General features: G+C 39.1%; 1 long non-coding RNA gene across 3 annotated transcripts in view; it reads left to right on the top strand.

Annotated features, from left to right (window-relative positions):
• Nucleotides 1-26,615, top strand: part of LOC129543237 (uncharacterized) — a 398,644-nt gene that overhangs the window by 357,092 nt on the left and 14,937 nt on the right. Inside the window, exon 6 of one of the 3 annotated variants that reach the window (XR_008683265.2) lies at nt 6,350-7,684. The exons of the other annotated variants lie outside the window; for them this stretch is intronic. This is a non-coding gene — a long non-coding RNA (uncharacterized LOC129543237). Of the gene's footprint in view, nt 1-6,349; nt 7,685-26,615 lie in introns of those variants that run through there. 3 annotated transcript variants of the gene reach the window in all.

Below are 26,615 nucleotides of genomic sequence, written 5' to 3'. Positions count from 1 at the left end.
AGTTTGTTTTCTTACATTATTTTTCTGCAGATTCCTTTATGTTCAATATTTCAATAGTGTTTTTCTTTACACATGGAACTTAGATATAATATTTGCTTAAAATGTCTTTGATAGCTCCATCACATAGATTATCTGTCTCTCTCTCTTTTTTTTTTTTGGTCTTTTCCCTTGAGAAAGGACTTGTTTCTGGTTCTTTATATGCTGAGTAGATTTGGATTGTGTTCTGAATGTTATGATTGTTCTGTTGTATTCAGATTTTTATATTAGTTCTATTATAACCATCTGCTGAATGATGATGATTTTCATCATCAGGCAACAGGCAGGTAAGCCTCTTAGATCCAGATTGTAAGATGTGTCCCCCCTTCTTTGGGAGGTGGTTCAGATCTCGGAGGGTTAGAAGGAGGCTTGTACAGAAGGCGCAAATCTCTGTTCAGCTACCAGAGTCTTTGTTACCCTCATTTGAGGCTGTCATGAATGCATAGCTTAGGAATTAAGGTGATATTTATTGATTAACAGAATTAAGGGATCCTTTGTTTCACTTTTTCTGGTATTCTCCCCAAACTCTCTGGCCTGCAGGAATTCTTATTTCTGATTCATTTTGCCAGAAAAACAGGTTTTTATCAGCTTGTGCAGCTGCCATTGTTCCCTGCTTTGCAGTTGGGGTCTACCCTTGGGGTCGGTCATACCGCACAAGGGAAAAAAAAGTGAAAGCAAAAACAAATGGGAAACATCACTATGTAGGTCACTTTTCCAAGGTTTTACTCTTTCATAATCTGCCAGCCTTTCATGTTCCTCTGGTGTGTGTGTGTGTAAAATTTAAAAATTTTAGTTAGCATGAGGAATGGGTGATAGTGAGCTTACCACCAATGACAGAACTCATGTTGAATTTTTTCTGAGGAAAAAATTATATCAAGATATAGGATCTGTCTTTTAAAATTAGCCAAATCATTGTGACAGGGTTCTTGTCATGTGTAAGTTCTGGGGAGCAGAGCAAAAGTGATTGAGTGATTGCCAAATTGTGTCTATTACACACACTCACATACACACACAATTTAAGAGTATAGCTGCTGTTACATTTATATCATACATTCCAACTATTCTTATATTGTTATTTCGAGGACATGGGAGACATTACTGTTTTGTTCCAACACTGGGTTATTAAAGATAAAATCGATTATATATGTGAAGTGCTTAGACTTGTCAGTATCAAGCTGTATATAAATTAAAGTGGTATTATGACTCTAATGCACAACTAATCCTTAGCTACTGTTAACCTCTTTAGGGCCAGTTCTTTGTAGTGATTTAAATATGCTTAAGTTAGAGTTTGAGAGTTAACACTGAAGACAGTATTTACTGTTGTGAAATGTATATAGTAGGTCAGTGACAACTTTTTATATGAAAATAAGTTTATATAATTGCAAAATATATAAAAATAAAACAACAAGTTATTATTTCTGAAAGATGTGCATTTTGGAAATAGTCCAGGGATTTTTTCATTTTTCTGAATCAGAGGCTAATATGGAGTGTGTCTTAATATATTTCTACTTTCTTTGGTAATGATTGAGTGACTCTTAAGGAAAGGAAGAATGGGGGCAGCAAGGCCATTTTGTGTACTAATGAATTAAAAAGGCTGTATAGACATGCAATAAAATATAAGATGTTCTCATATGCTAAAGAAATCCTTCTGACCCTGAATGGGGTCAAATTATTTAAATCAGGCTCAGATAGGGAGCACACTGGAATTCAGGTGAAAGAATTCCCCAATGGGCACTTTCTATGTATGCATTAGGTTTGTTTGCCTCTTCAAACTGGGTGTAAAAAAGGCAATTTTATGAATTTATGTTATTTGTAAAATGATCTATTTAGTGAGACATTTTGTTATATGGCATCCAGAATGTAAAAAATATTTACCTGATTAATCTCTCTTGTATCAAACCCCAATGGTTTATACTTTAAAGTTTGAGATATAATTTGCATTCAGTAAAATGCACAAATCTTGTGTAAAGCTCAATGGATTTCACAAATACTATTTTAATATGTCTTCCAGATCAGGACAGAAAAACAATCCCATCATCCCTTAAACTTCTTTCATTCATTTTCCTTTCAGTATCTTCCATCCCGCAGCCAGAGTTAATCACAATTGACCTTTGTCAGCACATATTAGTTGCCTGTTCTTAAACTTCATATAAATAGAACCATATATTATGTTTTGAGATCCATGTGTATTGTATATATCAGTAATTCATTCATTTTCATTGTTGAGGAGTCCTGTTTTATCAACATGCCCTGGTTTGAATATTCATTTTTTCTCCTGCTCATTTCCTTTCATTTTGGGGCTATTATAAATAAAAATACTTAGCTTTTCCTTGTACTCATCTTTTTGCAAATACAGTTTACATTTTTCATATTATATAAATTCATTATAAATTGTTTGGAATAGATCAATTTGCCTATGGAATCTCTTTCTCATGTCAACTTTTAGAAGATAATTTATGATAAAAAGAAGAAATGATCCCAAGATGTAGAAGTTAAACTAAGAGATTTTAACTTTTTTGAAAGACTGTTTTCCCTTTTTCATCACTTAGATTGTCACTTAGATTTGATTCTTCTGGAAAAGTTATAAATAAAAATTAAATTGTATAAATCTATTAAATGCATTGTAGAAGGAAATGGCAACCCACTCCAGTATTCTTGCCCGAAGAATTTCATGGACAGAGGAGCCTGGTGGTTTGCAGTCCATGGGGTCGCAGAGAGTCAGACACAACTGAGTAACTAACACATTAAATGCATGTGAAAATTAAAATATACCATATACATGAAATTCTCATTTTTTCAAACAATTTATATGATTATTTCACCCCATGGTTCTGTATCTTTTCTCCATTGTGCTGTTTCACTATAGTTTACAAGGAGCAGTTTAGGTGTCCCTCTCTCTGTCAAACCATAAGCTCCTAGGAGACAAAGGCCATCTGTGTCTTACTCTTCTGTCCCCAGCATCGAGCACTTTGCCTGGCACATGGTAGGTGCACATTATATGTTGAGTGAAGTGGATGACTGCCTTTTGTCTGGGGTATTAATTTGCCTTTCAGAAGTCATCTTTGCCATGGAAACATAACACACACTTAGCTTTAGCTCAGGAACTTACTATTCCCTTTATGTTTTAAGTCTTTTGTTTAATACATGAGCTGACTTATTCCCAGTTTCCTGTTTATACAGAGTAGGCTTTTGATGAAAATGCACATTACCAAAAACCTATATAAGATTCCTGTTTTCTTTAATAACATTATGTTAAACTTCACTGATATGTCATAGAGAAAAATAAGTGAAGACATTCTATGTATTTACACATATATACTTATATAAATACATTATATATATTCCTAACTACTCTTTGCTTCGAGGATATCTATTAGTGTATGATATATTTAGTGAATAGAATACAAGCCTTGTTTTATTTATCTTTTTTAATATTGGCAAAAGACACAATATCTATTTTAGACAAAAGACCTTGAAATTATGCATGATTTTCATTATACTGGGATTTCTATGTTGAATCAAAGGTCATTATTCTAATCATCTCAGACTCTTCTTTTTCCCCTAATAGATCTTTGCAGTGCCCATCTGTCTGTGGTTCATGGTATAACCTTTTTTGATAGGAGCAGAATGGCAGATGGGCAGCAGATGGGAGTTTTGCCCTGCATCTTGGTTCAGATCCTGGCCCCGGCAGAAGCTGTCAGGGATTGTCAGTTTGTCCTCACAGCTTGTGGGCTCCAGTCCTGTGTTTGGCATCCTGACCAAGGGTCTGAATTGATGCAGAGCTGGACCAAACTATTGGTCATTCTGACGAGTTAACGGTTAAAGACTAATGGTAAGGGTAGGGAGCACCCAGTGAATCTGTACAAAGCACTTGAGAGACAGTGTCTTTTGTCTTTCATTGTGTGCTGGGTCCTCGGGACCCTTGAACCAGCTTGTTCTCAAGATGGAAGTGGCAGAAAGAGGAAAATATTATTGTCACATACGCATTTATCTATTTTCAAAATATAGTCCCCAGAAGTCCTCCTTCCTGTGCAAATCACATGAGGAAGTGAGAAATATAGACAGTGTCTTGATCCTTAAACCAGATGTTTAGTCTAAATTATTAGACAACTCATCAGTCATCTTCTGGAATTTCTAACGACTCTACATGATTAAAACTTGGACTAATGGTAATATTTTGAATGCAGTAAATGCTTCTACTAAAGCTTTAAAAGATAGTTCATGAGATCGCTAGTCTCTCCAAGGGGAAGAAGAAAAGTCTTTTTTCTTTTAATTCTGAACTGTTTGCACACACTCCTTTTTTAAAAAGTGTGTACATAAATTTATTTCTTTGTGAGTAACTCCTCTTCATTTTAGATAGAAACCAAATTGGAGTAAACAGATGAGGCTGGGTAAATCCTCTTAATGGAGGGTAAGCCTTGGCAGTGACCATTGAATAAAAGGCAATAATGACTCAAATTGTATGCTGAGCCGAGAGGGTTTTTTTTTTTTTTAATATTTAGTTTGTTTAAACTTAAGAGTTTCACAGAGATCATACTGTGCTCTTTGTCTGAGTCCCAAATTGGATATCATAAGAGAGTTTATGTAACAAATACGTGTCTACCGATTTCTAAATAATTGTCCATCATAAGTATAGAAAACTGGCACTCTTTCCACTGAGATACCACTAATATCACCCAGAATGGAAAGAAAAGCCTAGACTATTCCATTCCTTTCCTGTATGGTGAACTAAATTGAAATATTGTTCCCCGCTGGTTAACAGCATTTCTGCTCATATGGCAGGTAGATTATAACATGATTACATGATTTATTGATATGAATTGTTTATGTTTCAATATTTTCTTGTGTTCTGGAAGTCATTGGTTGCTTATACATATATATTGTTACAATGATCTCAATCACATTGGGTTGTTATGCTCAAATTATATTTGCAGTAATTCAAGAAATTCCTTCTAATTTAGTAATTTTCACTGTTAACCGCCATAGGGCACTTTAAAATCTAGACTATAACAGATTGCTGGGCAATCAGTTACCTAAGCTTGAGTAATCATCCATATTATAAAATGAATATGCCTTGTATTCTGTGTTTCATCAGATATTCTTTTATCTTTAAAAAAAAACACCTCTTGTGTTCATGTCCTGAGATGAGATTGTACGTGTGCAATTATCCATAAAGTTATATATTTGACAGACGACCAAGGTACCTTCATTTTGGAGCCTTGGCACTATCTGGAGCTCCCTTAAAATAACTCAATTTATTCTTTACTTTTAAAGGAATCTTGAAATAGAAAAATCTTGTTGTGTGCTGCCTAGGTTGGCCTGAGGACTGAATTAGACCCCAGCTAACTCTAAATGTACTTTAACTTGGATCTTGCTAACATGATTTCAGGTGAGGTGTGGGCAGGATCTAATTAGTTATAAATGTGTAAATGCTTCAACAGAGGGTTAGCTTGAAATTCTCTATCTTACTGATAACCACTGCAACACTCTAATCCCAGAAAGCTATCTTATAATGAATTCCCATTAGCCACGGAGTTCAGGCAAAGTCATGAACTTGAGGAAAGCAAGCAATCCCTGTGACTTAACCAGTTAGATGGAAGCTCATCTGTGCCTGTGTGCCTCCCCTAGATTTGTTCTTGCTTTGGGGAGGCAGCCCTCAAAAGAAAGGTTACAACCACAAAGAGATGTTCTATAGAAATCTTTAAGGTATCTTACATCGAGTGTCTTCCATAAACAGGTAATTTATTTGATCATCCTTTAGGTTGTGAAGTGTGTGGTGTTTATGGATTTCAGTGTGCTTTGCTCATCATGCTTTATCTCTTTTGATGTTTGAATAACCCCCAAGAGGCAAGCAGAGAAGTCTAAATAACCATGAAAATAAATTGAAGTCCAGCATCCACTTTGGTTAATAATTACCTTTTGGTCATAGCCATTATCACTGAATATATAACACTGAACAATAAAAATAGTCCTTACCCTCAAGAAACTTTTGTTCTAATAGACAATGTAGATAATAAATAAATAAATAAATGCTGGTATGTCAAATCTCAGTGCAGAAATGCTGTTGCAAATATTAAGGCAGGTAAAAGGGTCAGAAAGAGAGGGAGAGAGAAATGTTTTGTGTAGTGTGGTCAGAGAAAGTCTGTCTGTAATCGTGTGTGAGTGAAGGTGTATTTTTTTTCACATTAAGCTTTTTTCTTTATTAAGATATACTTTAGATTTACAGATTGAGAAATTCACAGATCTTGTATGTGTTTGAATTTTGATAAATGTATGCACCTATTGTCACCCTGCTTATTTAACTTCTATGCAGAGTACATCATGAGGAACGCTGGGCTGGAAGAAGCACAAGCTGGAATCAAGATTGCTGGGAGAAATATCAATAACCTCTGATATGCAGATGACACCACCCTATGGCAGAAAGTGAAGAGGAACTAAAAAGCCTCTTGATGAAAGTAAAAGAGGAGAGTGAAAAGGTTGGCTTGAAGCTCAACATTCAGAAAACAAAGATCATGGCATCTGGTCCCATCACTTCATGGGAAATAGATGGAGAAACAGTGTCAGACTTTATTTTTTTGGGCTCCAAAATCACTGTGGATGCTGATTGCAGACATGAAATTAAAAGACGTTTACTCCTTGGAAGGAAAGTTATGACCAACCTAGATAGCTTATTAAAAAGCAGAGACATTACTTTGCCAACAAAAGTCCATCTAGTCAAGGCTATGGTTTTTCCCGTGGTCATGTATGGATGTGAGAGTTGGACTGTGAAGAAAGCTGATTGCCGAAGAATTGATTCTTTTGAACTGTGGTGTTGGAGAAGACTCTTGAGGGTCCCTTGGACTGCAAGGAAATCCAACCAGTCCATTCTAAAGGAGATCAGTCCTGGGTGTTCATTGGAAGGACTGATGCTAAAGCTGAAACTGCAATACTTTGGCCACCTCATGCGACGAGTTGACTCTCTGGAAAAGACTCTGATGCTGGGAGGGATTGGGGGCTGGAGGAGACGGGGACGACAGAGAATGAGATGGCTAGATGGCATCACCGACTTGATGGACATGAGTTTGAGTGAACTCCGGGAGTTGGTGATGGACAGGGAGGCCTGGCGTGCTGTGATTCATGGGGTTTCAAAGAGTTGGACACGACTGAGCGACTGAACTGAACTGAACTGAACCGAACCTTTAGACTTCCCTGGTAGCTCAGAGGGTAATGCGTCTGCCTACAATGTGGGAGACCTGGGTTCAGTCCCTGGGTTGGGCAAATCCTCTGGAGAAGGAAATGGCAACCCACTCTAGTACTCTTGCCTGGAAAATCCCATGGACGAAGGAGTGTGGTAGGCTAAAGTCCATGGGGTCACAAAGAGTTGGACACGACTGAGAGACTTTACCCACTCACTCGTGTAACCTTTGGGCTTCTCTCAAAGCTCAGTTGGTAAAGAATCTGCCTGCAATGCAGGAGACCCTGGTTTGATTCCTGAGTTGGGAAAATCTGCTGAAGAAGGGATAGGCTACCCACTCAAGTATTCTGGCCTGGAGAATTCCATGAACTGTATAGTCTATGGGGTCTCAAAGAGTCGGACATGATTGAGCGACCTTTACTTTCACCTTCATGTAACCTTCACCCTATGAATATATGAAATATATTTGTATAATATCACAGTTTGTTTATCCTTTCTGCTGATGGGCACTTAGTTTCGTTTGTGGCTGTTATAAATAAAGTTGTTAGGAACAATTTTGTGTCAGATTTTTATGTATGTGTTTACATTTCTCTCAGGTAAATACCAAAGGATAGGTGTTTAACATCATAAGTAATCTCCATGCCAGTTTCCAAAGAGGTGGTACCATTTTTCTCTCCCAGCAGCAGTGTGAGAGAATTCTGTTTTGTTTTTTTCACATCCTCATCAACATTTGATGTTGTCAGTCTTTTAAATTTTAGCCATTTGAATAGGTGTGTGGTGGTGTCCTGACTGGTTTTCAGTTGCATTTCCATAATGACTAATGATAGTGAGCACTGTTTCACGTGCTTATTGGCTATTCATATATATTCTTTTGTGAAGTGCCTATTCAAGTATTTTGTCTGTTAAAGTGAATTGTCTTTTTAGTATTGAATTTTAGCAGTTAGATCAAAGTCCTTTGTCGGATATTTCTTCTCACAGCAAACATTTTCTTCAAGCCTGTAGCTTTACCTACTTATTTTCCTATTGATATTCTTCTAAGAGCAAACATTTTAATTGTGATAAGTCTGCTTTATAAATTTTTCTCTAATTGTGAATATTTTCATCTACTCTGTAAGAAATTTTTGCCTTCCCCCAAATCCCAAGGACACTCCCATATATTTTCCAGAAAAGATTTCTAGTTTAATTTTGATGTTTAGATCTATGGTAATCTAGGATAGATTTTTGTGTATAACTTGAGGTTTCATCTCCCTCACCTCAAATAGTCAGCCATTTATTCTAGTATCACTGGTTGAAAATATTTATTTTCTTTAAGATTTTCTAAAAATCTTGGGGGCCTTGGTTGTAAAATAATCTTTTGGCCTTTAGGATATAGAAAGATGAACAATGTTCCTGCCTTTACAACAGTAAAATGGTAAAAAAAAATTGGCAAATATATAACTTTTCTTGAACCCATGGGAGAACTAAGGTCCTCAAAAATTGAACTAAGCTAAAATCTAAAGAACAACAAATGCCTCCAAGGAGAAATGAGATGCAGTCACTTGTTGCTTATCAGAGACAGATGTGTAAGGTTGGTGGTAAAAATTCAACTAAAATTTTTAACATATTGCCAAAAAGCCAAGTGTGGGATGATGAGAGAAGGTAAAATTCTTGAGGACTGCAGATATGAAGGGAACTTGCATCCATGCAGGCTCTTCTATTCAGGCATGGGGTATTCATAAAAAAGGTAAGTCATTCGTCCAGAGAAATTGTTTTGGTGAGTAAGCCTGGGAGAGTGAACCAGCTCCAGTTGCAGGAAAGGCAGGAAGTCCCACCATGTCTTTCTGTCTCCTGTGGAATAAAAACCTGAAGCAGCATGGCAAAGACCAGCAAACTCTTGTCTTTAGGACACTGATGAAAGCTCACTGCAGCTAGAAGATGATGTATTAATAGAAATAAACCATCTATCCCTGGATAGGGTCAGAAATACATCTAGAGGCCAGACTTAGAGGTTGTAGTGGAGTAGGACTTAGAAGGTCCAGTTTCCAAAACCCAGGGACTCGGTGTCTACCCAGTTACTCAGAAAAACAGAATATACCTGAGCCTCCACCACCTGAAAAACAAATATGGAGTCCCAATTTACAGATGAGGAGACCAGGACAGAGGAGTTGAATGAATTGCCCCCAAATGTCGCAGTCAATAAATAGGAAAACTGAGGTTTGAGAGAAGATAGTTTGGCTCCAAAGTCCTCATGTTATTGTTGTTCAGTTGCTTGGTCGTGTCCGACTCTTTGCAGTCTCATGGACTGCAGCACGCCAGGCTTTCCTGTCTTTCACCAACTCCTGGATTTTGATCACACTCATGTCTGTTGAGTCGGTGATGCCATCCAGCCATCTCATTCTCTGTTGCCTGCTTCTCCTTCTGCCCTCAATCTTTTCCAGCATCAGGATCTTTTCCAGTGAGTCGGCTCTTTGCATCAAGTGGCTAAAGGATTGAAGCTTCAGCATCAGCCCCCCCGCCATGAATATTCAGGGTTGATTTCCTTTAGGATGGACTGGTTGGATCTCCTTGCTGTCCTCACGACCACTACCGCTCTGCATACTGCAGATCGAAGAGTGGAGAGGAATGAGGCAGATCAGAGTGGACTGTTCTGGAACTGGGGAAAGTGCTCAGAGGAACATGGAGCTTTAGGAAAGGGGTGCAAGGCATGATAAATTTGTGCAAGCAGTTCTTCGTGTGGATTTCTCTGTGGAAAATACCTTGAACTGTAATTGCTAGGCCCTACGTAAGCAGCTGTTTAATTTTAAAAGAAACTGTCACACTGTTTTCCAAAGCGGCTATACCATTTTGCATTCCTCCCCGCAGTGAATGAGATTGCCAGTTGCTCATCAACACTTAATATCATCAGTCTTCTTAAGAGTAGCCATTCTACTAGATGTGCAGTGGTATCTCATTGTGGTTTAACTTTGTATTTCCTTAATGATATTGAGCATCTTTAAAAAAAAAGATGGAGTCAATCAACATGACCAAATTTAACAAGGCTGTTAAACCAGATCAGGGATTAAAAGTGTCCATTCATGTTCACGCTTAGCTGCTCAGTCATGTCCAACTCTTTGAGACCCCATGGACTTTAGCCTGCCAGGCTCCTCTGTCCATGGAATTTTCCAGGCAAGAATACTGGATTGGGTTGAAATTTCCTTCTCCAGGGGATCTTCCCAACTCAGGGATCAAACCCACATTTCCTGTCGTGCCTGCACTGCAGGCAGATGATTCATTATGTCTGAGCCGTTGGGAAGGCCCAAAAGTGTCCATTGGGCTAGTCAACTTAGAGAAAATTATCTGTAACTTTAGCAGTTAAGTAGTTTCACTAGAACAGTGAAAATTGAAACCATAATCCATTGGATTCAGAAATGAACGAAGAGTGAGGAAGATGAGTTGGTAAAAATGCCCCCACTTCCTCTGAGAGTTTGGAATAGAAGGGACTGGTGCAGCGTTAGCAAGTGACCAGGGAACAGGAGTGGTTTTTAAGGATAAGAGTAATTTGAACTTGTTTACAAGACAAGGGGAAGAAGACAGAATGGCAAAGTTTGTCATCCTAAGAAAGAAAAATTGACCAGAAAAAAGAAAAGAAAAATAAGGTGGTGTCAAGAGGTTTGTTGATGTGTCTAAGATATGTACTGAAAAAGTTTTCTGGGAGTATAAATCCTTTATGTACAGTCTTAAAAGATACATAATTTGCACAGTTTCAATATATTCCTTATGTCAGATAAAAACTTATCTATACTTAGAGAAACACACATTAATCTCATACATCTTCCATGTAATTTTTTTGAATGAGTTAGCCAGGAAAAATTTGTTTCATCTTTACTGATGTGTGTTGATATGCAGTGTGTCAGGATACAGCTTTTTTGGTAGTGGTGCAATAAGCAACTGTCACTCTGATGTAGTAATATGTAGTAGATACGGTAACTCAATCATTCGTGTTACTTGACATAATGGAAAAAGGCTTGTAAAAAAGAGCCTTAAGGAACCTGGTTGAAACTCCAGGGAGTGCGAGGTTTAGGCTCCTTAAGGGTGAGGACTGTATAAACTTCCACGTCTTGATCATCATTCCCAGTATTGTAGCTGCCTCAAAATGTCAAATGTATTGAGAGTGAGTATACATTTATGTAAGTCTGCTATCAGCACTTGAAAGCGTATAGCTAAACATCTTAAATCCTGTCTCTTAAAATTCATAGGACCTCTAGAAATTGTGGCATTTCAACTAGAACCTTGAAGTTTCAGTTGAGTTTAGAGATTTACTCATGATAGCCAGTTACGCTGGTCAATCTAGAAGGCGTTCCGCCTGGCAGAAACACTGGAAACATTTCTCCCTTACGTTTCTGAATCCTTGACTGTGTGGATAAGATTGTGTGGTCAGGTCCATTTCCGCAATATCCATCTTATTCTAAATATTCACTCCTTCCAATAATACAAATATAGTACATGTGTTATTTTTTTAAAATGCATCACTTTTTTACTCCAAACCCAAGATGAATTTATATCTATATCTAAATACTAACACATACTAATGAAAAAGTAAAGTTTTCATTTGGAAATTGAATTGACATTGGGAACTTTAGGTTGGCTGTCACAGTGGGTCACATGAAAGAACTTGGCCAAGTTTTTCAGTCGTATTTGGCCTGGTTTTCTGCATATGTTTGCCAGATGCAAAAGCCAGGAGGAAAGGCTTGGAAATGGTGCCATTTAATCCACCGGGTGTCTGTCTTTCTGCTTAGATTTTGCCTGGAGAGGTTTGATTGTACAGTAGAATATAAACAGAAGAATGATGCTGTCTTTGTTGTTCATCAGATACAGTTTTATAGAATGCTCTTGTCAAGCATTTTTGGGAACACAGGTACAAAATAAACTTAAAGCTTTGTGGTGAAAAATGCAGTTCTAGGTATCAGTGGTTGACAAATGAGTGAATTAGCAAACACGGTCCCTTTTTTTAAAGGGATCTCATACCTTGTGGATGTTATCACTTAAAATGGGACACCATGAAAATATCTGTATTTGTAGGAAGTTAGACCCTTATGTAACATATTGCAAAAATTTTGACAAATCAATCACACAATTAAAGGTCATATATTTATAGCTGATTCAAACCCCAGTTGAATAGAGATGTCAAAGCATTGAGCATATTGGACGTTTACACATGAATAAACAAAATAGCAGAAATTGTTTTCAGGCAGATCTAGTTTTCTGCCTTTGCCTGTTTTTTTGGGTGATTTTTCAGCTTGCCCTTTTCAGAGTATTTTTTCATATTTACATTAGCATTCTATTAGCATATATAATTTTATGTAAATATGTATGTAAATACTCCCCTTTCACACAAGAGGCAAATGGGTATGGGTTTTTAATTTTCTTTACTGAGATATCTCCAGGCTACTTAGTATTTTGGGGAAAACTTTACTTTTTCTTTTTAATTGGAATTAATAGTCTTAATGTGATGGCCTAATACAAGTTCCATTTTTAAGTTAAGCATCTTACTATTTCAGGGCAAGTGTCCCAGTTTTAGGATCTGGAAGAGAGAATTCTGCCGTATTTATTACCTTTCCCTTCACCACATTTGGTGTTAGTTATCAAAGGAAATCTTGCATTGCCCTCATAAAGCCTTCAAATAACCAGACACCTAAGCACTAACTCATGGTCACTACATATCTCTGGAGGGAGTCTCCCTCTAACTCTCCTCAGATCACTGGAAAGTGTCATATTTGAGGAAAATAAAAATTACAGGGTTTGCCCTGTAAGCCTCATGGTACCTAAAAAATTTGTACAGGGCTGAACTTGCTTAGGTATATTATGATTATATTTGTCCATCTCTAACTATATTGTAGTTTAGTTAAAAGCAGGGACAGTTAACTCTTTAAGGTTTATAACTTCGGGCCCAGTATTTATGTCGGAGCCTTTCAATAAATGCTAGTTGAATGAAGATAATCGTGAATAAAGTTTAATGTCTCATCAGGATTTCTTGCTTTTGTAATCTTCACTGAAGTCAAGTATTCTTTTGCTTCAGTAAGTGGTAGGAACTCATAGCCGTGTACTCCCTTTTAGATTGACTGACATTGTCAAGGAACTTCCGTATTAGTAGTATAATGATCTTTGGGGTTTTACTGCACATAAACACTTGAGTTTAAATTTTGGCTTTGCTGTTTATGTGCTGTGCCTCACTGGGAAAAATGTATATCTTCCCCAAGCTGTCATTTCTTTGTCTATGAAATGCACTAATAACATGTATTCCGTGTGATTGTTATTTCACAAGGTTACATTTTTTGCTTTATTTAAGAAGCTCTTGAGATCTCCCATAATCTTAAACTGCTTAACTTATGTAGTAAGAAGAAAATTTTGAAATGTTCCAAATCCTCTGTCAATCTTGTTGCCCTGCAGCTGCCACACTGTTGGAATCAGTGGCCGTTATTGCTTTAGGCATATAGGGCAGATAGAGTCTGGATTCTAGAACAAGTATGTCATTGTGCAATGGACAGAGAAGTTCTTGTACAAGCCAGGTCTTGTTAAAATTGCTCGCACTTCCATTTTACGTATGGAGAAGAAAGCCTGAGGACTTAAGACTAGATCTCATAAAAGTGGGACCCAACCACATAGGAAGGGAAGCCCCACCCAGTGGTGCAAGATGATGCTTGATGGGGGATGGGGCTATGGACAGAGAGCCAAAAAAAAAAAAAAAAAAGTAGGTTGAGATGAGAGCAAGTGAGGCTGTGTTGACCTTCCCTTCTGGAACCCTGGGACAATGCCTCTTAGAAATATCTAAGCCATTGCCAGTTCAGGGTCGATGCATGTTATAGGATGCTCGGGGCTGGTATGCGGGGATGACCCAGAGGGAGGATAAGGGGAGGAGAGAGGTGGGAGGGGGGTTCGGGAGGGGGAACTCATGTACACCCGGGGCAGATTCATGTCAATGTATGGCAAAACCAACCAATATAATATTGTAAAATAATTAGCCTCCAATAAAAATTAAAACAAACAAACAAACAAAAAAAGAAATATCTAAGCCACCTTGGCATGGGCAAGTGTCCTCTTGAGGAAAGGTCACCTCTCCTTTCCTTTAATTGACTCAGATATTCCAATGGGGCTGAGATTATGAACCCAGCTTATAAGGAGGAGTCGGTGTGCCTTACAGGGGTCCCAGTGTCACATGGGAATCTGTAGCAGCTATGCTAGGGTGTCCCTTGGCACCTGGGGTCAGGGCAGCAGACACAGCCAAGTCTCTGAGATGAGAAGTGAGAGCCAAGTCTGGTCAACCAGGGAAGATGGCCAGAGGCAGTGTTTGTCCCATGCCTCTGCTGAGAGAACCACCCCAAATACTTCAGGAACAGATGCAGTGGATGTAGAGACCAAAACCCAGAGATCAGAGCAGATTAGCTCCTCCTCTCACAGGATGGAGCAGCCCCTGGCCAAGGCAGATGCTCTGCCCCACCACCACAAAAAACAAACTCCAGTATGTTGGGAGAGAAGAAACAGAATGACCAAAAATAATGGCAAGCCACTCCAGTACTCTTGCCTAGAAAATCGCATGGACAGAGGAGCCTGGTAGGCTGCAGTCCATGGGGTCGCTACTAGTCGGACACAACTGAGCGACTTCACTTTCACTTTTCACTTTCACACATTGGAGAAGGAAATGGCAACCCACTCCAGTGTTCTTGCCTGGAGAATCCCAGGGACGGCGGAGCCTGGTCGGCTGCCATCTATGGGGTCGCACAGAGTTGGACACGACTGAAGCGACTTAGCAGCAGCAGCAGACCCCTAATTAACTTTTCTGAAGAACCTGAGTTATACCCAATGAACACGTTTTCACATTTTGTTTCGATTCACTTTTTCCCAAGTGAGAATGAAGGCCTTTGAACAAGATGAGGTCAGTTACATGACAGGATAAATTTTTTTTTTTTTAAGAATTAGTTTTTGTTCGTCAGTGTTATAATGAGAAAATTTCCAATCAGCCACACTAATCTGTCTTCCTCTTTGTTTTTAATGTACACATGTGTATTGTTCTCATTGATGATTTATGTGTTCGTAACATTTTATGGTTTTCAGATATGCCCTTGCATCTGTTTACCAAAATACTATGAGATAATTGTCAGTATTACTATGCTTAAGGTTCAGGTATGGAAACTGAAGATTTGTCCAAAAGCAGAGAGCTGATGTTAGAGAAGAGAATGGCTTATGGATCAGATTCTTTGCATGCTCAGAACTACCCCAAAGCTGCTCTGCTGGGCTTCTTTTTGTTTCTCTGAAGCTCTGGCTAGGTGATACATTATTATGAGTACATCTAGGCAAAATAAAACAGCCTATGGAAAACTCGGGCTGATCATTTCACATCTAGGAAAAATGCAGAGAACCACACGAGTGAGTCAGTATATTACAAATTCAAGGTCAGTATTGAATGTCATGTCCGCGTCTAGAGTGAATGAGTTCCGAAGGGTTTTATGTTATTATTGAGTTAGAAATGACCTACTCTTATTTGATGTATAGTGGATTTAGCCATGCAGTAGACAGAAAGAGACAGAATATAAAGGATAGAGAGCAAATATATTTTGTAAGACAATGGCAAACCTCTTATGAGCTTCAATACACAGTAATAGAGACCATCTCATCTCTTTGGCTATTCATTCATCTTTAGCATTAGTGAATTTATGGCTTATATTCTTGATCTTGACCTAGAGCCCTGAAATGCTGCCTGTGCTTCAGCAGATACTTTTCAGGAGAGTGATTGTGTGTTACGTGTTGCATACCTATAACCCAGATCTTAGATCGATGGGTACGATTAGGATTGGGAGAGAGTGTGTCTGTTGACACTGGCAGTTTCTCCTGTTTATTTTTGTGTACTATGTGTTCCCTTTCACTGTAAGCTTTTTGTTCTCAATATTCAATCTAGGTGAATTTGTTCGGCTATTGGTCATAGATCTATAGGGTTTTCTTCGATGATATTTTTCATTGCTAATGTATTTGCTAGCCAGCCAAGTTGACGGATAATGCAATTTGTGTACATACCAAAGTGGGTTTCTCCTCCTTGCTGAGGAATTTCTATTTTCCATCTGAGTTTGGTGGGCCACACAGTACCCTCACTGTTCATACAACTTGCTGCCACTATTTAAGCAGTTTCTTTTAGGATGTTAAGAGTGTATGTTGTCCCTTTTACATAATTTTTATTTTCCAGGTCAGACTAAATTTGCCATGAGGGGGTTATAAATTCACATCTTAAAACCCTTTGGAATTTCTTATTGTGTTCATATTTTAAAGTCTTTCCATCAAGTGAAAGTTTTTCTAGCCCATCTTTACTTACACCGCTGATGAAAGAGGGTGAGATGAGCAAATTCATGTGTTTGTGTGCCTACAGTGACAACCTCTTCGCCAGAGACTTATGTCAATCATTATCTGATACAGATGACAACAAATTAAAAAATGCTCAAGCTGAATAAATTAAATTTCTTTATCCATCACTTTAGAAGAATGGCAGTGTAATGTGTGTACAGTTTAAAATGACTCATTGAAATATTTTTTTTTCTTTTGAACTTTTTATTTTGTATTGGGTTATAGCCAGTTAGCAGTGTTGTGAGTTTCAGGCAAACAACAGAGGGACTCAGCCATACATAGACATGTCTCCATTCTCCCCCAAACTCCCCTCCCATCCAGGCTGCCACATAACATTGAGCAGAGTTCGGCGTGCTGCACAGTAGGTCTTTGTTGGTTATCCATTTTAAACACAGCAGTGTGAACACGTCCATCCCAAACTCCCTAAACTATCCCTTCCCCCCGACCTTGTTGGATTATTTTTGACTAGATTGGGTGAATATCTCTACTGATAAGACCATCTGATTGATCAAAATGTCCCATGTTATGTATTTAATTCAGTATTCTTGATGTCCACAGCTCATTTTTTTCCCTACTGATAATGGCTCCATTGTGCAATGTATAAATATAAGGAAAAAATATACCCATCTGTAATTTTTTAAAAATGGAAAGAAACCTGGAATACACATGGATTGTATTATGTGGTCAGCTCAGAACTGAAGCTATGCAAGCTTGAGTTGTAGATGAGGCCACTGCACAGGAGGGGCTGGGAGTGTGTGAAAGAGGCTGAGGTGGGACACACAGATGATGTGCTTAGAATGAGCCTGCTCCTGCCATGACTCTTAGGTGAGAGTTCTCATCTTCTTTTGATCTATTATGTATCTTACATGCCATTGTTATTTCTCTTTGGCTCTCCCATTAACGCTTCTTCGCTCTTTCCGTGTTATCTTTTTTCTCCTCTTTTTGGTATAAAAATGATGTTCACTGCAAAGTGCAAATAGCTTTGAGCTATTTAAGGAGGGTAGAAAAAAAGATTTCCCAGGCCTCACATATTTCCACATCTGGACCTAGAACATAGCATGTCTTGATATGAGTCCTCTAATTCATGTCTGTTTGGCAGTATTGCACACACACTTGAGCTAATTTTGGCAAAAGCCATGTCCTCTGATGAGGAAGTGACTGTCGTCCTCTTGTGTCATTTCCCAGCCCTGGAGTCCTGTTTACACCAGGCTCCTTTGTTAAGGATTCAACATAAAGGTCTTTGATACTGTGGAGCCCATCCCTGACTCATTATCAGCCATCACTTTGTGCCTGGCTGGCAGTTTTTCCATGAGTGGTAAGGTCAGCCTTAAACAGTATTACACAACCTTCCCCCATTCCTTGTGCGTCAGTGAGAATCAAATGACTCTCAATAGTGGAAAACAAAATCTTGGAGTAGGGTGGAGAGATGACCAATCTCTAAATAAAGCAAACCAGTGTTCAGACTGGAAGACTTTTCTTCTCTCATATTCATTATGCATTTTATTGGTTCCCTGTGAAGAGCTTTCTCTTGCTAAAAGTACTCTTCACATGTGTCTTTGCTGTGGGTGATCATCATCCTTAATACAGTTAGGGAACATCTGAACATCTTTCAGAGTCAGCGCAGTGTAGGAAAGAGGGCATTGAGTCAGGTGTTCATTGGGAGGACCCTTACCTTCTCAATCTATGACTTCATCTGTGCGATGGAAATAATCATGTCTACCTCTCAGGGATGATGCATAAGGTGTGTAAAATAACTTGGCAAGTTAAAAATACTCATTTCAATGAAATGGACTGCTGTTTAAGACCCAGAAGAGTTTACTGTCATTTGAGAGAAGGCCACCGTATTTGGACCTCTTAGAAATTGCAGCATAATGTTTCAGAAGGGGTGATTTGATAAATACTGGCTTAAAGTAGTGGGATTTTCAATAGCCCGGTCGCAACGTTTTTCGTATTACTTTGCCTCTGTAAGGCTACCGTACTGTACTGAAAAATCTTCTTCCTATAACCATGAAATTGAAAACGGAACTGGGTTTGAATTAGCTGCTACTCCTTCAGTGACTTGTGAGCAACGTATTTTGAGTAATTTGCTCCTTACAACTGTTTCACCTCTGACACCCAGCCTCTTTCTCTGTCCTTTCTTTGCTCCTTGGAAAGAAGCAGTGGGGAATTTCCACTGACTCTTCTCTGCTCAGTTTTTGATGCACATAGCCAATTTTAAGAAGCTTGTATCTAATTCAGAGAAAATGTAATATATGTTTGAAACCTAGCGGTGGGTACACCAATTCAGGAACCTATAAATAAAAGTTAAACTTTGGAGCCAAAATGATTGCTGGAGGTCATCATCTTCATCACGGAAGTCTTGCCTGCATCACCTCATTTGCCAAAGATGCAGCTGTTCGCTTGGGAAATGCCTTTCCAGGTCTTCATCCATAATTCTGAATGGATGCCAAGCCAGACTATTATTTGAAAACTCCTTCACATCTTTGCTTTATGGTCTCTGCCCTTAACCTCATGAATTTAGTGTGTGAACAGTGAACAGCCAGAAACGATAAATAGGAAAAGAGTGCCTTTTAAAAAATTGCAGTCATTAAGGTATAATGCCATATGGGCTCAAGGGGTGGCAAAGATGGTAAAGCGGCTTGTTGTTCATTAGGACTGAAATATTTATATGAGCAGTAATAGTAACAGCATATTTGAGCGTCTGTGTGGTATGGAATTGAGCACTAGTGCAATTAGATAATACTGACAGCCCCTATTGTAATTATGTAAATGGTACCAGGTTCATCGCTCCTTTTATCTTTCATTTCCACATGAACATGTAAGGAGAGGGCTAGAAACTGAGTCACTGCTGGGCTGGGGTGCTGGGTTATTTATTTAACTGACAGAATAGCCCGGAGCTTATGTTCCTCTGAGTTATTTTTTCATCCAAATCAAGCATGTCCGGTGGGTTGCACAGAAGGGACTCACAAATAGGTGTTTATTTGAAGCAATGCTTAGCGATAAAGCATCCATGTGAAAACCCTGCCAGCCCAGGAGGTCCATTTTGAGCTTTTCCATCTCAGAGCTGTGTATGTGTATACCGCTTGACCGATACGGATGCCTCTTTTGTTACCTTTTGAACAGATCATTTTAGAAGGGTCTCCGTAGGGATGTTCTCGCTGCCTCGCTGCCTATCAATCTTTCCATCTCAATGCAGAAGTATTTGATTAGTGTGTTTAAAGTAATAAAGATGTCCACAGTCATGTCACCTTGATTGATGCTAATTATCAGTCTTTAATGGCTCCTCTGCTTTGGCCACCATCCTTGCAGATTGTGATTTTTATGGTTAAAACAGTGCCCTGCTGTCCAGCGGCTTCCTCATAAATTCGGGTCTCTCTCTCTCTTTAATGATTCTGCATGCAGTAGTATAATCCCAGCAACATACATTATCTTTGTCAAAAGCAAGCAGTGACTTTCATAGGGGGTGATTAATGCGTTTATAAGGAGCTCGAGGAATCCTTGTTGGGATCACAGCAGAAGTTATCATGATTATGCTAGCTGGGCATTAGAATTAGCAGCAATGTTACATAGGCTGCCTGAAAATAATCGAAGATTTTCATGCAGTCCCCGTTTAGGACACTAATGTTGTAAATGAGACTGTAACTGCCGTGGTAATAAAGACTGGTTTTGCAACCGGAAGATGCCATCAGTGTGGGGTTGTCACACCAATGAAATGGAAAGCAAGTTAAACGATCGGAGGGCTTCCTGCTTTAGAACAACAGTCTTGTTAAACAGATTTGGGGTCACTCAGTTTGAAATATCCGTTGATTAAAATGTCTTTTCTGCCAGGGTTTTCCAGCTGAGTTTTCTCATTGGTAATATATGTTTAGTCTTTAATCTCCTTACTCTCAAGCCTGGAGATAGGGTTTTAAATAAGAGTAGATGTGCCCAGGCCTCTATACCTTTGCAGGACCTTCAGGATATGGATAATTTGCTTATGTAAATATAAGTCCGTATATTCTACACAATAGTACTTCCCCGAAATGCCATCCCTTATTGAAGAAAAGCTGAACATAAATTAAAAGGCTTTACTATTTTATAAGAGCTGTTACCTTCATGTCACTTATAACACAAGCTCCTTGCTTATAGTAGACATTTTAAAAGTGTTTTAATGCTACTAATGAAGGTACTGACAATTTTTAAAAAAGATTTTGAATTAATAATAGTATGTACCTGTTTCTTCTGTATTTTCAATATTACTATTTTCTGTGCTCATAAATTAAGCTAGATGGAACTTCAATCTATTACAATCTCAAATATGAGAAGTATTTAAACCTCTGTGCTTTCTACTAGTTTAATGTTCAGTTCTAATGATAATATCCTCTACAATAAGCTCTACTAGCTCTGACCTCTTAAAATTAGTCAAAACTGCTCCTTAACTTCTAGCAGGGAGGTAATACTTAAAATTTTTTTGAGCCATATTTGTTTTTAAGTAAAAGTGAAGGTAAAAGTGTTAGTCGCTCAGTCGTGTCTGACTCTGCAATCCCATGCACTGAAGCCCGCCAGGCTCCTCTGTCCATGGGATTCTCTAGGCAAGAATACTGGAGTAGGTTGCCATTCCCTTCTCCAGGAGGTCTTCCCGACCCAGGGATCGAACTGGGATCTTCCGCATTACAGGCAGATACTTTCCAGTCTGAGCCACCATAAAGAACGCTGTTTTTAGATAGGGAAATGCCAAGTTGTATTATAAGAAGTCTTTTATTCCTCAGGTGGTACCAGCTTAGAGAAACCACAAATCTCAAGGGCCAGTCTTAGGAGAGTAGTTCACTTACAATAGCATGTCTTTAACATTTCTAGATGTGACTTTCGTTTGAGTTTTGGGTGATAATAAACTCTACCCAGTATGTTTCTTTAGCTGGGCATTTGAGGATAGATGCCAAGCTGCATAGTGTTTACGATATTATGTCCCTCAGTTTGCAAGCACTGAAATGGGGACTCTTTAACATCTGCTTTGGGTTTCTACAGTGATGACTGCAAAGTCTTTAAATCTTGCCATCATATAGTATAATAGGTTGAAATGTTAATTTTCATATATCCTTGTGTGCTCTGTTGGATGATGATGGTCATAAGTGAGCCAATGTACATCTCTTTACCAGAGCAATTATACACAGACTATAACCTCTCCCACAGAAAGCCCTTTTCTTTTGGAGTTTTGTGAAGACATTTCAAATGCGAGTGGGCCGGAAATAGATGTTGAGATGGATGAGGAAGGCCAGAATTAATTGGACCTGGATGGATTGGGAGAAGAGCCTTGTATGGGAACTTGAGGGCGTACCATAGGGCATCTGTATGGTGATTAATTCCCTGTGAAGACAATACATACCCCCTATGTTTGTCCACTTCACTTCCACAATTGCAGCATTCCGTTTATAATGGATGGTGAGTCTCATTAGAATAAACAGAGAGAGACTCTTTTGTGGGTGCGACGAATCAGCGGACATCACAGAGATTTAGGCCTTAGAATTTCATCGCGTGTGATTCTACAAAGAGCAGTACAAACTGCTTGATCAGAGGAGGTGTTAGTTGTGTTGTTTAGTCTCTCACAATATGATTATTTCCTTTTGTTGTTTTGATAAATTAACGTCGGCTCACATATTCAATAGCAAATTTTTTAAAGTTATTTTTTTAAAGCCCCAGGGCTCCAGTTTAAAAATGCAGGTTAATTCTCAGAGGCTTTCGAAAGCATTTCTGCATCATGCTGCTAATTAAGATAAGGTTATCATTTTAAGTTATACCAGGAATGCAATTAGACCTTCTAGTGAGAACTGTAGCAATCCATTTTATACAAATTATTCAGACCTGGTAAGGTAGAATGCAGTTTTAATAGGACAAGTGAACATCCTGTGATTTATTAGATATCATGTGAATTCAAATGACACCTGAACACAGCATCCGTAACCATCATGTGCCCACATCACCGGGAATCCAAGTCAACAGCCTTTCCCCAGAAGAGACTTAATAAAATGCCTTCCATTCCCTGTTGTTGACTGGCCATGATTTTGGATTCGAGAGGGATTTGTTTTCAGATTTGAATGGTTTTAGACACGAGAAAGCCATCTGTAGAATACAAAGCACAGATTACCTGGCCTTCTCATTTATCCAGACCGATGCATGCCACGGAGAAGTCTCCAGGCCTCCGCTTGCCTGCTTTGTTCTTTTGTGTGGTCTGCAGAGCTGGGTGACCAACTGACAGTGCCATTGACTAAATGTTTCTGTGTTGTCCATCTCTGCTGGAGAGGATTGGATGTTGGATAAGAGAGTTACGTCTTATCTGCCAGCTGTTAGTAATTACTTATTCATGAAGTGGCTACCTGTTTTCTGTGGATGTGTGAGGATGGCTCCTGGGAAGGTTGTCTGTCTTTTCCTCCTAAGATCCCTGCTGAACATCCAGAACTCATATCTTTAAGGACACCTTAAAAAGAGGTGGGTAAAGAATCCATCTGCAATGCGGGAGACCTGGGTTCTATCCCTGGGTTGGGAAGATCTCCTGGAGAACGGAAAGGCTACCCACTCCAGTATTCTGTCCTGGAGAATTCCATGGACTGTGTAGTCCATGGGGTTGCACTGAGTCTGACATGACTGAGTGACTTTCACTTTCACTTTAAAAAGAGGTGAAAAGTCTTTTCCCTGCTTAGCTTTTAGTCTCATTTGACGTGTCAGCTGTTCTGCCTTTTGCGGTGTGCCTAAATTCCTCAAATTGAACTCTTTGATTCAGTTCGTATTTATTGAGTTTCTGTTGTGTGCTATGCATTGTGCTAAGTATTTGGCATGTGGTAAAAAAGATAATGCTCTCGTATCTATAACATGAGCCCACCTTTCCCACTTCTGTCGTGAACCATATAGCACCATCTCACCTTTCCTTATAATTTACAGAGAAGATTAATACCATCTCTTACAATCTCCTCCATCTTCTCTTGCCTTCATATCCACTATTATCTACAGCTGAAAGGTTTTCTTTCTCTTCACTCTCATTGAAAATGTCTGTTCTCATCCATAAAATTGACCTGGTTAATTCTAAGAGTTACTCAATCAGTTTTTCTTCCCCTCTCTTATCTCAGTGTTTCTCTCTCCTCTGCTCCTTCTTTGCAACCAAGATGCAGGCTCACATTTTTCCCTTAACCTATGGGTAAACAATAAATAAAAATCTGTCTTGCCTCTACTCATTCAGCCTTTCTAGTTGCCCAGTTTTCTTGAAAGTGTATCTGTATAGATGCTGAATCTTCTTCCTCAATTTTGATTTATGTTAGTTTTGATCACCCGACATGTGTCTTCTTGTATGAAACAAGGGAGCCTAGTTATAGGAATGCTATAAGGCTAGCAGCTAGACTCTTCTTTTTTTCCCAGGAGGATTTTTAAACACTTGAACTATTGTTTTTTTAGAGACTGTTAGAGTATAGACTTCTCAAGATGTCTGATAATGTCTGTGAAACTCCTGCATAGCCTAGGTTATTGAGTATCACATGCCACAGTTCAAAGTATGCTTTATGATCATTCATTAATCCTCTCCATTGCAAGGGTAAATTGGCAAATTTAAGACATTATGAACATGAACTGTGAGCACACACTTTTTAATATTGCATCATCACAAGACTTCTCCAGGGGATCTTCCCTGATAGCTCAGTTGGTTAAGAATCTGCCTGTAATGCAGGAGACCCCGGTTCGATTCCTGGGTCGGGAAGATCCGCTGTAGACAGAGCGACTTTCACTTCACTTCATCACAAGACAAACTGACAAGAGACCCCCTGCTAATATTCTGAAAACCAGGCGTGTTCCTTGCATAGAGACTACCACTTCCTCTCTTCTACTCAGAGTCTCGTCCATGGCGTTGGATACCCCCTAGGTTTCTGCTCACAGTACTGTTTTCTGGTCTCATCCACATTTTTATGTAAGATTCATCAACCTGTAGCTGAAGCTTGTACGGGATGAAAATATGGTGTGGGTCAGATTGACAGGAGCATCTGGTTGCACTGATAGTTACACATCTCTTTGTAAATGAATACATTGGCATTCTGATTAGGATTTGGCTTTCTTTGTTACTTAGTGGGAGGGAATTCATGGTCTTTTTTGATAATATAATGAAATGGCATGTATGTTCTCTGTATTTGTGGGAGTGAAAAATATGAGTCTGGGTTTAAAAATGTGACTATCCAGATGAAGTTAAGATGCCTGATATTGTTGTTCAGTCGCTAAGCTGTGTCCAGCTCTTTGCGAACCCATGGACTGCAACCTGACAAGCTCCCTCACTGTCTCCAGGAGTTTGCTCAGATTCAGGTCCATTGAGTTGGTCATGCTATCTAACCATCTGACTCAGTTTTATATTGGTTAAAAAGATTGTGTTGGTAACTAGATGGAGGATTGCATTGAAACAAATAGCTGAAATCACATTGAGTTTCAGGGGGCTTTTTGTTTCAGCACATGTCTTGAACGCAGTTCCTTCGTCCAACAGCTATGTGTTGAACGTCTTTACCAGGATAGGACCTGGGGAAAAGGGTGGTGCATAGGGCAGAGGGTAGAACATTCTCAGTCAGAAGGAGAGCATGTATGAAGTATCTGAGGCAAGAAGAAGGTGGCATGTTAAAGCAGGTAGAGATCGCCGAGAGGCAAGGAAGCCAGTGTGAGGATGATGTGAGAGCAAACTGGGGAAGCAGACAGTACCTGGATCTGTTACTGGCTTCTGTGGCATCTGTTGGTCTTCCCTCATAGCTCAGGCGGTAAAGAATCTGCCTGCAGGGCAGGAGACCCGGGTTTGATTCCTGCGTCAGGAAGATCCCCTTGAGAAGGAAATGGCTACCCACTCCAGTATTCTTGCCTGGAGAATTCCATAGACAGAGGAGCCTGGCAGGCTATAGAGTCCATGGGGTCGCTGGAGTCCCTGGGGTTGCAAGAGTTGGACATGACTTAGTGACTATACCACCACATGGCGTATGTTATGTAGAGTATCATTTCATTCACTGCGCTGCATGAATATACATGAATATATTTGGTTCACATCTGTCCCGTGCTCACTGATGAACAAATTTGCACTATTGATGGACTCTTTTCTCTCATGTATACTCCACTTCCCCCCTCAACTGCATCTTTTCCATTGGCTTTTAATAGCAGTTAAGTCCCAGTGGTCTGAAGGGAGGAAGAGGGACATCAGCCCAGGACATATTGTTTATCATGAAAAAAGAGAGTGCTATTAAATGGTTGGAACATATATACATATATATATTTTTTTTTCTATTTATATATGCAGAGAAGAAAATTCCCTGGGAGAATATAAGCCAAAATAACTTTATAGTAATATCATATGTATGCTGTGATACATATGTGTAAAGAATCTGCCTGCCAGTACAGGAGATGCAGGAAATGTGGGTTTAATCCCTGGGTTGGGAAGATCCCCTGGAGGAAGGGCATGGCAACCCACTCCAGTATTATTGCCTGGGGAATCCCATGGACAGAGGAGCCTGGTGGGTCCCAGTCCATAGGGTAGCAGAGTCAGACACAACTGAAGTGACTTAGCACGCACGCCGATATATATGTATATGTTGGCTTATGTGTGTATGTATATATATACATACACATATGGTCAATTTATAGATTGAAATATCCACGGCAAAAATACACACAAAAAACCAGAGAGCTTTATTAAAACTCTCTCATCTTATGCACAGACAACCCTTCCTTGACTCCATATTCCTCCTACAGGTATTGTTTTCTTACCTCCTCTCTTTTATCCCTATTTGTTGAAAGCATTTCTGTCTTCATTTCCTTACCTTTAAATTCCCCTTCTCTAGTCTAGCTTCCATCTTCCTCACTCCATCAAAGCAGCTTTCCCTAAGTTCACAGTGGCTTTCTGTTATCAGTCCCGTGGTCCTTCTCTTAGTAAACATCTTTATAGCATTTAAAAAGTTCATCTTTTTTGAACACCAGCTCCTCTTGACTCCCAAGTTGTTTCAGTTTCTTTTCCTTCGTATTTTTAGCAATACGTTCCCCTCTGCAAACAGTACTATAAAAAGAGGTCTAATTAGTTTCTAAA

This window comes from Moschus berezovskii, chromosome 23, assembly GCF_049115385.1.
Source record: "Moschus berezovskii isolate FMDL1 chromosome 23, NW_MosBer_1.0, whole genome shotgun sequence".
In the NCBI taxonomy this organism is placed as follows: Eukaryota; Metazoa; Chordata; class Mammalia; order Artiodactyla; family Moschidae; genus Moschus; species Moschus berezovskii.
The sequence above is the reverse complement of the archived record's forward strand: the minus strand, read 5'-3'. Positions and strand labels throughout refer to the sequence as shown.